Genomic DNA, 9,935 nt, shown 5'->3' on the forward strand with positions numbered 1-9,935 from the left:
AACTTGTAGTTTGGTATTAGCACTTTAAAGGCAGGTCTTGAGGTACAAGGTCAAAATTAAAAAAAACTTTCATGAAGTTTTTCCTAACCAGCATTCATTCTCTGGTTGTGATTGTTGCAACGATAGCCCTGTCGTAATGGTCCATATGAAAAGGTAATGTCCATTATTCTGTAGCCCTGTACTGATGATCAATGCAAAGTTGCAGTTTTTGGTACCTTGTACTTTGTTCTAGTATGCAAAACAGTCATTTTAATATAATTCATGTGCCATATGAAACAGCAGTTTTCATTTTTAGCCGATTTTTAGTCACGTGGCTCAATTCTGATAAGCAAGGCATAAAGGAATTTTTATTGTCAATAATTTGATGAGCTACATGAAACGATTTTTCTTAATCTTCAGTCCTGTTCTGATGATCAGTAAAAAACTGCTTTTCAAAGTCTTGTTAAAACGGAAGCAGAAAGAATTTGAATCTGAAGACATTTTTCCAAATTACCCGAACTTTTACAAAACACCATTGAAGGAATGTTCCAATTTGCAGCTGGACATTTCTCCATAATTACCTGGCAATGGAAATGGAATGGATTTTTGTAAGATGTATCACACAGAACCTAAACTGGCCTGGTGGTCCACGTGCACGGTGAAGGTTTTCTTCACCAAATTACCTGTTAATGAGCGTTAGTCCGACCTGCTGTCCTGCTGGGGAGAAGAACTCAGGGGCAGGAGGACACGTTAGCTTTGCACGTCTCTGACCATTTACCTGACTCAATCACTTACATTGAATGGTGTCATTGAGCCTATGAGACGAATTTGTGGTTTTTTGGGAAGGGGGAGTGCCTCAAGGCACACTTGTTCCACCTGAAGGGGTTTAGGTCACTTGTCTGCTTTTGGGGGGACGGTGTGTGTCTTGGTGTAATTAACTGCGTTTGTTGTAACAAAAAGACTGGAGGATGACTTGTAATTTGAAGTAAAATAAAGTTGATTAGATTTTCTTTGGTTTATTTGTACCAAATTAGGAAATTTAGTTCTGAATAATTAAGTATTTTGGTGCATGTTAGGTTAACAGGCTAAGCCTAAAAAATACAGTTTAAATAACTTTAGACTGCGAAATTTTTATTTAAAGTAAAGTAAGCACATTAATAAGATACGAGAATGCAGCAAACGTGATTTTGAATATAGATTGCAACTAATCAGCAAAAAATGCTGTCTAAATACAGTACATGAGCAAAATTATTTAATGTGTACATTTCTCTAGTAAATAAATGTCCCTCTAATCGTGGAACTTGGCGTCTTTCAAGCTATAATTAAACACATTGCATCATCAAATTCACATGGAAAAAGTTATTCAGGCAAAGGTGTTTGAAGGAACGAAATCTAATTATAAAATTTAAGTGAAAATGAATCATTTCAGTATTAAAAATTTCCACTAAATGGAACTAACTTGAAAAATAACCAATGAATCTGAAGTCATGCATATAGAGCATTTCTACATTGGATGGGTGTCGCAAGAGCCTATTTTTCGAGATATTTCAGCACTTTCCCTTCAAATCTTGTTGACAAAATGGCAATATTTGTGTCAAATTTAAGCCTCATGTTTAAGATCATGATTAGACCAATTTTACCGCCATTATTGAAATTTTGATATCAAATTTGACGTCAGAATACTTGAAGATGTCAGAGAACAGTCTGTGTGAGACCTTTAAAAAATACTAAGTTATTTTAGTTAAATCAGTATTAAAGAAAATTAAGTCAGTTTTATATATAAATATACCTGATAATGAGATAAAATAGCCGTATCAATTAATATTTACAAGTAAAATATCTGCACAGCTCTCAAAGTCAAGAATTCTGTCAGGTACAGAGTCAATGTCAGATGGCTAAGACGTTCGAGAAATATTTAATTTCGTTACCGTCTTTTGCTTAGTTGTTCCCTGTTTTCTATGAGGTTGTCTAAGACTCATTTTCTAGTTAAGAAGACGTTAGAGGAACTCTTTCGATTTCGAAATCTCAAAGAAAACGGAAAGCAGAATGCCAGAGTGTATGTTTACGCCCAGTAGATTTCTTCCAAGTTATCCACAGAGGAACTGGAATTGGGAGAATTTTGGCCATTATGCTTCGAGACGAAATTCTGGCGGTAAAAGTCTACGGGTCGAACACTCCATGTTTCATTAGACCCTACAAGTCGAGCGAGCATTTGCCCAAGTACGAAATCACAGCCTTCAGAGCAAACGTAAGCTAAGGCTTTGTCTCGTTGGTAACTTGACCACGCCCATCTTGGAAAACTCTGTCCTTACGTTTTCTTTGAATTTAAAAGGGTCTATAAAACACAGAAAACTGAGACATTTGGGAAAGCACAGGCCAAGTATTTAGAAGGCTTTTTCCCATCTTGGCCAATCAGCTGTCAGCCTAGAAAACTTAAGCCTTTTGGGTCGACTTCAAAGTTGGTACCCGACTGGCTGTATACCTCCTGCTGGGGCATTCCTCCCTTCAGGGCATTGCAATGCTGGCTCCAAGGAGAAAAAAATATTTTTATCATTATCACGAGTGCCCTGACCTACCTTTGAAATTATCTCTTGGATTTCAATAAAAGACTGTCCGGTTATCTATAGGTTTTTATTTCCTTTACATTCTACATAGTTTTTCTACATTACGTCATCAACTATGACGTCACAACCATAATTACTATGCATGGCTTATGTGAATGGAATGTGACGTCACAACCTTGACATTGAGAAATGGAATGACGTCACAACCTTGATTCCCATGCATGGCTTTTTGAATGGAATAATGACGTCAAAACCAACGACGTCACAACTTTGACTATACATTTTCTGAATGGAATGACGTCACAACCTATGACTACAAATTCAACGGAATAATGACGTCACAATCTATGACGTCAAAATATATTCATTCATGACCACCTACAGGGGCAGTTCTCTGATGACATCATTTAACAGTACTTCTACGCTAGCCTTTTTCTCTAACCATTCTAATGGACTGTTTCCTATCGATAATCTTAAGTTTTGTGGAATAGTCCTTATAAATTTTTTTACCTATATTCATAAGTTCTAATTTTTAAAAATTTGCTTAGGCCTAGTCTATGGTCTGAATCAGGTATAATCAAATCTTTGATTTTAGCCTCTAGATATTTTTTTTAGCTTTTCTAAGCAATGTTTCATTTGTTAAAAATCATCCTTTTAAAAAGTCTGGTACCATTCAGAAAGTCATTGTGACTTTGGTTAGGTTATGGTTTATCTTTAAGTCTGAGCCTGGTATTAGTTGAGAGAGAGAGAGAGAGAGAGAGAGAGAGAGAGAGAGAGAGAGAGAGAGAGAGAGAGAGAGAGAGAGAGAGAGAGAGAGTTTTACCAGACACTGAAACGTTACAAGAGAAATACAAAGAGAGAGAGAGAGAACCACTGAAATAATACAAGAGAGAGAGAGAGAGAGAGAGAGAGAGGAGGGAAGTTTTATAGTTACAAACAATACAGTGAAAAAAATATATAGAGAGAGAGAGAGAGAGAGAGAGAGAGAGAGAGAGAGAGAGAGAGAGAGAGAGAGAGAGAGAGAGAGAGAGTTTTACAGACTACAATGAAATAGTACAGAAATATTGAGAGAGAGAGAGAGAGAGAGAGAGAGAGAGAGAGAGAGAGAGAGAGAGAGAGAGAGAGAGAGAGAGAGAGTTTTACAGACTATAAGGAAATAGCACCAGAAATATTGGAGAGAGAGAGAGAGAGAGAGAGAGATGGGAGAGAGAGAGAGAGAGAGAGACATGGGTTTAAAAACACAAAAATATTTATTAAAAAAAAACTGAAACTCCTTCAAACAAAACTAACAATGTACTTGACACAAAAACATCCAAATCTCTTCTTCGTATTCCAGACAAACTCATTCTGCCTTTTCAAACATTCTCAGAAAAGACAAAAAATGTGACTCAAAAATTGCAGTTACTTAGTGAAATGTACTTACATTATAGAGATAGTAAATGATAATTATAGTAAAGGGCTCATCTTACAGCTTTATCTAGTATTTCAGCCAATCACGACCTTTACTTTGTACCAACATAATCCCCAATAACTTTATATGTCTGGTTAGAACAAAACTAACCCCCAAGGAAGTGTTAGCCATGATATTTATCCAAGTTAAATTTGCACTGCAGTTGATAAATTCAATTTCCCATTATAAACATTATTTTAAATCTTTATATGAAATGGCCCCCTAGTGCTAGAAAGACTTCAGAAAAGACAATTTTCAGTCTCGTTCTGTGAGAGGAAAATCAACAACAGACAATCTTGATAAAGAGGCATTTACATGAAAGTACCAAGCAGAGAGGGAAGGTCCCGTTACAAACAGTCTTCTAATTCCTTGTATGAAATGGGACCCCTTAGTGCTAGAAACACTTCAGATACAAATGTCAGTCTGGTTTTGCATAAGGAAAATCAGCAATACAGCATCTTTATACAGTGGCATTCACATTCACCAAGCAACTAAGGACTTTTTATATATGTTCAGGGACCTAAGAGGGTATCTGACAGTTTTTCAGAAACCAAAAACTGTAGTACTGGCCTCTTTGTACAGGCGAGGGCACTACAGAATAACATAGTAGAATCTGAGAGTTTTCAGGAACCCAAAGGGTGCTTAGGAAAGGCTGTAATTATTATTATTATTATTATTTATTATTATTATTATTATTATTATTATTATTTATTATTCAGAAGATGAATCCATTATTCATTATTATTATTAAAATTGGAACCCAAGCCCACCGAAGGCATATGGAACAAGCCCACTGGTCACTTGAAATTCAAGCTTCCACAGAATAGGGTGTTCATTTGAAATCACAGTCTTGGCCGATGCCACAAAGGAATACAAAAAAAGGAATTTTTGCAAGAAGGCACCCACCTGGGAGGAGCTGCTATATGGGCAGGACCTGGTCTCAAAATGCAGAGACAGGCAGAGGAAGAAGCCTGGATACTGAAGTGGAATGGAGAAGAATGAAATCAGTGTCTGTGTAACCAAGTTTATGGGTGAATGTAAAAGGACAAAGTGAAAATATCCTGTCCAAGAAAATGGCTCTGATGATGCTGCGTGAGATAGGTTTTGCAGGGAATGAAATAACATGAATCGAAGGTAAAAACAATTTTTGCAAGAGATGCTTTGGACTGGTGACGCTAAAAAAACAGACAAGACCACAGGGATTGACAAGTGACGAGAATGGAAGGGGCAGGGTGGAATTAAGGCCAAAAATTTATAGACTTGGAAATGACAAAATGGCTGGATGAAGGAAAGCACATATGAACACCAGACACATTGCACAAAATCCTAAGTAACAGACGAGCTTGGAAAGAGCTCAATACATGATTTGGTCCTAAGTAAACGTCGTTCAGCAGAAACCAGATAACAAAACTAAATAACATGATACTGAGGATGAGACTAAGTTCACACTTATGATGAATTGCAGTTTCATTAGAGAGTTATCTTCTGAACTCTATCATGAACTTCAATGGTCATGACTCCTTCAAAACACAGTTCATGAGAGAGAGAGAGAGAGAGAGAGAGAGAGAGAGAGAGACCAATGAGAGAGTTTGAGAGAGAGAGAGAGAGAGAGAGAGACAATGTTAAAGAGAGAATGGTCCTAGAAAGCCTAGTTCATGAGAGAGAGAGAGAGAGAGAGAGAGAGAGAGAGAGAGAGAGAGAGAGAGAGAGAGAACTAACAATGTTAAATCATGAATCCTTCAATGGTCCTAAGTAAAGCCTAGAGAGAGAGAGAGAGAGAGAGAGAGAGAGAGAGAGAGAGAGAGAGAGAGAGATGAGAGAGAGAATGTTAAAGAGAGAGAGAGAGAACTAACAATGTTAAATCATAATCCTTCAATGGTCCTAAAACCTAGTTCAATGAAGAGAGAGAGAGAGAGAGAGAGAGAGAGAGAGAGAGAGAGAGAGAGGAGAAGATAACAATGTTAAATCATGAAAGAATAGTCCTATGAGTTCATGAGAGAGAGAGAGAGAGAGTTCATGAAGAGAGAGAGAGAGAGAGAGAGAGAGAGAGAGAGAGTTAAATCATGAATGGTCCTAGTAAGAGTCAAAAATCCTAAAGTAAAGCCTAGTTCATGAGAGAGAGAGAGAGAGAGAAACTAACAATGTTAAATCATGAGTCCTTCAATGGTCCTAAAGAAAGCCTAGTTCAGAGAGAGAGAGAGAGAGAGAGAGAGAGAGAGAGAGAGAGAGAGAGAGAGAGAGAGAGAGAGAGAGAGAGAGAGAGAGAGAGAGAGAGAGAACTAACAATGTTAAATCATGAATCCCTTCAATGGTCCTATAGTGCAAAGCCTAGTTCAAAAGAGAGAGAGAGAGAGAGAGAGAGAGAGAGAGAGAGAGAGAGAGAGAGAGACTCTTCAATGGTCCTAAGAAAGCCTAGTTCATGAGAGAGAGAGAGAGAGAGAGAGAGAGAGAGAGAGAGAACTCTAATGTTAAGGCCTTCAATGGTCTAAAATGAGAGAGAGAGAGAGTTAAATCATGACTCCTTCAGGTCCTAGTTGAGAGAGAGAGAGAGAGAGAAGAAACTAACAATGTTAAATCATGATGTCTTCCAATGGTCCTATGCAGAGTTCATGAGACCTTTATCTTCCTGGTATATTTTGCATCTTCCAGTCTTGGATGGTCTCTTCCGATGCATCTTAGATATGTTGTCGAGCTTATTCTTAAACACATCTACGCTCACTCCTGTTATGTTCCTCAGATGAGCTGGTAGCGATTGAATAGAGAGATTATCGATGCTGGTGCGTGGTGGATTAATGTCCTGTGTGCTTTCCTTAATTTTCCTGGTATAGTTTTTGGCACTATTAATCTACCTCTGCTTGCTCTTTTGATAATTTTAGTTCCATGATGTTTTCAGTAATTCCTTCAATCTGTTTCCATGCTTGAATTACCATGTAGCGTTCTCTTCTCCTTTCAAGACTATATAAATTTAAGAATTGTAGTCTTTCCCAGTAGTCAAGGTCCTTAACTTCTTCTTATTCTAGCTGTAAATGACCTTTGTACACTCTCTTAAATCAATATCCTTTTTGGTAGTGGTACCATATTATATTGCAATATTCAAGTGGACTACGAGAGAGAGAGTTTTATAAAGCATAATCATGTGTTCAGCTTTTCTTGTTTTGAAGTGCCGAACAACATTCCCATTTTTGCTTTGCATTTTGCCAATAGAATTGCTATTTGATCATTGCATAACATATTCCTATTCAACATCACACCAAGGTCTTTAACTGCTTCCTTGTTTGTGATTGTCTCATTAAGGTCCTTTATATGCATATAGCATTCCTACTTTATCACCATAGTTCATTGATTCAAATTTATCAGAGTTAAATACCATCCTATTTATCTCTGCCCATTTATATATTTTGTTTAGGTCTCTTTGTGGCGAGTTCCTATCTTCATCACAAGCAATTTCTCTACTTATTCTTGTCATCTGCGAAACTTCTTACTACTGAGTCCTTAACATTACTGTCTATGTCTGCAATCATAATCACAAACAGCAATGCAGCTAACACCGATGTGGTACACCGGATATTACAATAGTTTCATCCGATTTCTCATCGTTTGCAATCACTATCTGTTTTCTATTTTGCAAAAATTCTTTTATCCATCTTCCTACTTTGTCAACAATGTTATGTTTTCTAATTTTTTCGCTAATATATTATGATCTACCTTGTCAAAAGCTTTTGCAAAGTCTAGGTAAAACACATCTATATCTTTTCATTTATCATATTTTTATATATGAAGATGGTGGACTAACAGTTGGGTTTGTGTACTTTTTCCAGGTACAAAACCATGTTGTCCTATATTGAACAATCTATTTTTCATTAAATGTTTCATTATATTTTTTTTTCATTACCCTTTCATATACTTTCATAATAAAGATGTCAGACTCACAGGCCTATAATTACTTGCCTCTAGTCTTGAACCACTTTTGAAAGTAGGAGTAATATATGCTAATTTATGCTCATCATAAATCTTGCCTGTATCTATACTTTGTCTTAATAATATTGCTAGCGGCTTTATGATTGAATGAACCACTTTCTTTAACAATATGGCAGGTACTCCATCTGGTCCTGCTGCTGATCCATTTTTAATTTCATTAATAGCCTGCACAATATCGGCTTCTGTAATATCTATATCTGATAAGTATTCAGTATTTTCATCTCTTATTTCTGTATCATTATCTTCATTGTCAATTCTAGGTGTAAATTCACTCTTATATCTTTCTGCTAATATGTTACATATTTCCTTTTTTCATTCGTTAATCACCCTTCAATTCTTAGAGGGCCTATTTCTACTCTTATTTTCTTCATCTTTTTGCATATAAAAAAAATTTTAGGGTTTTGCTTGATATTTTGTAGTGTCATTTCTTCTAGGTTCCATTTTTCATTTTCTTTTGATTGTATAATCTTTTGTCTGCATTTTCTATCTTACTTTTTAGTTCCATCACTTTCCATGCATTTTTTTTTTGCAAGAGCTTTTTTCCACTTTCTAATTTTCTGGAACAAGATCCTTCTGTCTCTTGGAATTCGTGACTGATGATTACTTTTTTCTTCAGTATATTTTTCCACTATTTCCTCTAATATTTTATATAATATATCGGTATTTACCTGTATATCATCACTTACAAATATGTTTTCCCATTCTTTGTTTAATTCTTTTTATTTTTGACCAATTTATATTCTTACTATAGAAATTGTATTTTCCATATCCTTCCCATTTTTTTTCGTCTCTTTTTTTTTTGTTTTCATATGTTCTGGAACGGACTGTTAGTTCTATGACATTATGGTCCGAAATACTGTGTTATATACTATTTTTTCTTTAACATAGTTCACCTCATTCACAAATACTAGGTCTAAAATATTATCCTTTCTTGTTGGTAGGTGATTTATTTGCTGAATGTTATGTTCTAGTAGCATATCTAATAGCTTTTCAAATTGCCTCTTATCTTCTGACTACTATTGCTCTTTTTTATATGTATAAATACAACCACAGTCTCCTATTCGATCTTTCCATTCTACAAAAGGAAAGTTAAAGTCTCCGTTAGGAGTATAGTCCAGTCCTAGTGATTTCTACATATTTCATCCAATTTTTCAATTATTATGTCAAACTCTTTAGTATTAGGGGTCTATATATTACAATGTTCACTAATTTTTCAGATTCAAATTCTACCATATTAATTCACATTCTGTGTTACTATATTTCTCACAGATTTTTTTCCTTGATTGGCATCTCTCCCATATATATCGTTCCCCTTGATTTCTATTTTTTCTATCTGATCTATAAGTTTGGAAACCCTTTATCTGGTCATCATTACCAGTCTCTTGGGAAATACCAGGTTTCACTTATATTCAATATTTCTATTTTTTCATTTTGGGTTAGTTCTTCTAAGAACTCTATCTTTCTTTTTGAGTTACTCAAAACTAAACCCTGCCGTTCATCACTATGATGGTTTGCATATTATCTCCATTATCTAATATGGGTAATAATAAGGATTTTCCCATGTCTCTTTCCTGTTCTGATATGTTGATCTTTTTTTCATTTCCAGAAATTCGTACATTAAAAATCAACTTTTCCATTATATTTGATCTTCCAGCTTCATATTTATTCACTTTGTGCATAAACCTGCACTTATCTCCATATCTGCACCATCCCCTAAATCATAGATACATTGCTTGTTCCTTGTGCTATATCTAGGTGCTGATGGCTCATATCGTGGTGCTGACATTTCATAATGTGTTGTTGGCTTGCTTTTTGCCTTCATCACATGATCTTTGTTCTTTTCTTTATTTGTTTCATTTTTTCCTTGGTTTTTTATATAGAGATTTTGAGATGACAGAGAGAGAGAGAAACCTTCAGAGAGAGTTTCTACATAGAAATAATGTTAAATCATGAATCCATCAATG

Source organism: Macrobrachium rosenbergii, chromosome 31 (genome assembly GCF_040412425.1).
Source record: "Macrobrachium rosenbergii isolate ZJJX-2024 chromosome 31, ASM4041242v1, whole genome shotgun sequence".
In the NCBI taxonomy this organism is placed as follows: Eukaryota; Metazoa; Arthropoda; class Malacostraca; order Decapoda; family Palaemonidae; genus Macrobrachium; species Macrobrachium rosenbergii.